Below are 4,991 nucleotides of genomic sequence, written 5' to 3'. Positions count from 1 at the left end.
TGTGTGTGTGTGTGTGTGTGTGTGTGTGTGTGTGTGTGTGTGTGTGTGTGTGAACTCCTAAAATCCCCCCTAGATACGCCCATGCTGTATATATTTATATTGCGATAATATCATGCATCTTCTCTTCTATCTATATTATGAGAAAAATAGAAAGAGAAAAATATAAAATAATAAAAGAATATGGTTCAATTAAAATAAAATTTATAATATAATATAGAAGGGTTACAATCGAGCACAAACGGGATCTTTTAATGTTCAAGTTAAGAACATTAGACGTTAAAATTAAAAAATTAGTGTTTCAGAATAATTGTGTTGAAAATCCGAAAGTTACCGGAGCGCAATCGGATCTGGAATAAATTAATTTAATAAAAAAATATGTAATGTATTATTTGAAACATGTAACTTTGATCGATCATGATTTTCTTTATCGCATTTGATGTATTCACACATACAGTCGTGCATAAAAATTATAATGTTCGATGATATTTTTTGTGTAATGTGAAATAGACATATGAAAGTTAATGTAAAATTCTTTATATATGATCTCTAAAACGGTAGTTTAATACACTAACGCTGAGCTAAGCGCACGCTTGCGATCAAGTTATCGCCAGCACTATACTTTCTACAGTAATTATTATTAATTTGCGCCCCTGCTAACAAATTAATATTATTAATATTTAAGAAGATTACATGGAAACGAAATTAGATTGATATTTATTAATTAAAATGAAAAATGGTAATGACAAAGCGATTTATTCGTCATCGATCTCCATTTGTTTATAACTTAATATTTAACAAAAGAAGATCGAACAGAAACGGAATTATACACTAGTTTATTAACTAAGCTATTTATTAATTAAGCTAAGAAGTGATAATGAAAATGTGTTTTCTTCTTTATTTGTTATTTTAACAAAAGAAGATGAAAACAAATTATATCAGAAATGACAGAGATTCGCTTTTATTGTAAATTTATGATAGACGAAAATTTTCTAATTAAATTTTTCTGTTCATTATTATCGATATTTAATCATTCCGATATCAATTCGAAATTATTCCGAAATTCACTTTTTATATAACACTTTAACTATTATATAAAATGAAAAATTATATTGTATTAGCACGGATATATAAAGATTTTATTATTAAGTGTACAACTTTGCTTCCGCCGTTTTTTTTCCGAAATTCGAGACTTTATTGTAAAAAACTGGTTATACATTTATGATTCAAAGTATTGTCCATCGCCACTTTCTCCCATCTTTCGGGTAGCGTACGAATCCCGCGTCGAAAAAACTGGTCATCTTTTGAGGCTATCCACGAGTCGATCCAATTTTTTACTTCTTCATAAGACCGGAAGTGCTGGTCAGTCAGGCCGTGTGCCATTGATCGAAACAAGTGATAGTCAGAGGGAACAACGTCTGGAGAATACGGCGGGTGGGGTAGGATTTCCCATTTCAACGTTTCCAAGTATGTCTTGACCACTTTCGCAACATGGGATCGAGCATTGTCATGCTGCAAAATCACTTTATCGTATCTCTCGTTGTATTGCGGCCATTTGTCTTTCAATGCTCGGCTCAAACGCATTAATTGCGTTCGATACCGATCGCCTGTGATTGTTTCAGTTGGTTTTAACAGTTCATAATATACTACGCCGAGCTGGTCCCACCAAATACAGAGCATGACCTTGGATGTCAAAATCACCGTTCTTGAAGCGTTGAAACCACTCACGACACGTTCTTTCACTAATAGCGGCCTCACCATAAATATTTGAGAGCATTCGATGAACCTCAGCCGCAGATTTCTTCATATTGAAGCAAAAAATTAAAACCTTCCGCAAATGACGAAAATTTGGTTCGTAAACTGACATTTTCAATCGAGAATAACTTTATGATGCAGATACAAATCGATTAATGTTTCTATGGGGTTATGTTGACAGATGCCCAAGTTTATTGTATGACGTCTATGATCTATTTATTTTGATCACCACTTACCGCTAAAGCCATCTATAGGAAAACGGCGGAAACAAAGTTGTACACCTAATATAATTTTCTAAATTAATCTATATAAAAAACATTAGAATTTATATATACATATCGTAACATAAATAATTATTTTTGTTACTTTAATTACTTTACATTTATTTTAATTACTTGTTATATTTATTTTTATATAAAACAAAAATGTTTACAATGAAATTATTATTATTAAGAGACATGGTAGTGTCTCGCGTCAAATATAGCGAGCGCAAGATCACCTGTGTCTTCACGCGAGCCAGCGAATTGTGAGCACCCGATCGATTCTGAACCGAATCATTGAGAAGTTGATCGATTCTGAGCAGTCTCAATGGACAACTCGGGTTTAAATTATATAATTAAATTATTTTTATTGTCAATATATCCTACAAAAGAAAATATTGTGATGCAAAATCCGAAATGTCAAATTTTTTAAGATATTATTGCCCTCGGAAATGTTATTCGTTTCACATTTTAAACAGCAGATGGGACTCGCCTGTTGCGACATTTAAAATCACTAGATTTATAAAGTAATCGTCCGCCATTTTGAGGGATGAAAATTTTTTTAAAAGTGCCGGCAATTCTGTCGACAGTTCTGGGTAGTACTTCAAATTTCTGAAAGTTATTATGATTCGAAGAACAAGAATCAATATTTTTAGAAGATATCGCGATTTTTTGCGTTTGTGAAGTTGGCACCAAGTTTTTACTATTGGTTTTTATTTGTCTTAATTCGCCGGAACTTTTTTAATTTTAGACTTTTTTAATTTTAGACAAAAACTCCAGAACTCTTTGGGGTGCATTTTAATTCTAACGAAAAGTTAATTTTTTCAAAAATGAAGTGCTAACATTACAGAAGTAAAGGTTTGTGCTGCAGTTTTAATTAGATATGTAAATTCTGAAATATTATAATAAATATTATAATAAATTAATAAATTTCATACAAAAATGTCAAAAATTTTTTTAAATGTTACAAAATTATATGGAAAATTTGATTATGTGAAAAATTCTTTTATTTATATATAATTTTATATAATTTTTATACCTCCCCCTTAAAATATTTCAAAATTCACATATTCTATTTAAGAAAGTTGCTTTCTTTTTTTGCAGAATGCAGCCATTCTTAAAATATTTCGCTTACTTCGTTCCAGAAAAATATTCGAGAGAAACAACTATTTCAAAATTAATATCAAGTGTCATACTAATAAGTGATTTAGTAGTATCAGAATTTAAATAACTTGTAAAATTAATGTGTTAAAATTTAGATATTAAAAATTAGATATTAAAAAGTTTATACAAATATCTGTTATATTTTTATTTAAAAGATGATACCAGAAAATTTTATTTTATTCAATTCAAATATAAAGAGTAGGTTTAATCTTTCTACATTGATAATTCGAAAAGGATGCCTTTTTTTAGAGATAAATGTTTCAGATAAAAGTTTTATGACTTTAAGGGGGATATAAGATAGTATCATTGATTTGACTTTTGATAGCTTTGTCAAGGCGAGGATAAGAATATGGAATCATTGATTTAACCTTTGATGGCGTTATCAATGTGAGGGTAAAAGTCACTTTGAAATTTTTAAATGAAACTCTCAATTTTTCATTGCATATTTTTGTAACTTACCTAGAGAACTCCCCTGCCTAGGAGCGCACGATTTTCCACGCAAAGTGAGTTCACCTATATATAGTACTGGAGCATAGCATTGGAATCAACTTGACAGACCCAGAAAGAAATAGAACGATGTTTGGGTAATAGTGAATTTTATAAGGAGCCTGAGAAGCATTAAAAAAAATCTCTCAGGTTCCTTAGGAAAACTAGACACGTTTATCACGTTTATAAATGTAACTATAATTGTTAATCTAACTTCTTTCCATATGCTGCACATAACTGTAAACATTAATTTTATTTACGAATGAGTTGATACATCTGTATTCAGAGTATTAGTTTTACATTAAACACAGAACACATAGAAATCATATTTCTTAATTTTATTTTGTATCTAATACAAATATATTCCGATTTTAATGTGCACGTTATATTCACTATATATTTACTTAATATCAGTTAATATCTCTGATGTTTCTGACTTTAAAGAATATACTACTGTCCTCTCTCTCTTGAAATATAAGAGAAGCTCAAAAAGAGCTTCTATGCTACTGGAGGCAATTAGAATATCAAATTCTTCTTTTAGTGCAAAGCACTAAAAAGACGATTATATGCGCTTTATTAATGCTTTGTGCTACTTGAGTGGTACCGTTATATTACAGCAAAGCTTGATTGACATACAGATAGCTCAGGGTGCAGACATTAAAAAGAATAAGGAATTAGAAAGAATAAAAAAACAATTTCACCTTATCAGAAATCGAATACACTAACATGTTCGTTTCCTGATAAAATTGCTATTTCTATGGCCAGTATTCATAATCGATTCTTATATTCAAGATTTTCTCATTAAGTACAATCTTAAGATGTCATGAATCAATCAGATAATCGCATTAGCATCTTAAGACATTACACTGAGAAAAAAATACTAAATTCTAAATGAATATTTCTTTGAATAGCCCTAGCGGAATATTTGTTAATAAACATATATTTATAGATACAATCACTATTAGTTTGATTCAATTATTTTTTTATTTATCTACATATTTATTTACCATAAATTTTCTGCTGACACTATTCAAAGAAATACTTAGTAAAAATTAAATTTTTTTCTTAAGTGTACTTAAAGGAATGCTGGTCGAACTTAATTGAGATAGATATTATAGATTTTCATTTCCAGTGTACAACATGCTTACGCCCTTTAAGTTAACATGATCATGCCTAGTGTGTGTAGCTATTGATCACGTCAGGCTGTCAACATATAGCGTTATCCGCGAGTCTCAAGTATCCGTGAGTTTACTACTCATGAAATTTTAGTTCCAGTATATATATATATATATATATATATATATATATATATATATATATATATAATAA

Source organism: Atta cephalotes, assembly GCF_000143395.1.
Source record: "Atta cephalotes unplaced genomic scaffold scaffold00066, whole genome shotgun sequence".
NCBI classification, from domain to species: Eukaryota; Metazoa; Arthropoda; class Insecta; order Hymenoptera; family Formicidae; genus Atta; species Atta cephalotes.
This window is presented reverse-complemented; position numbering follows the sequence as displayed.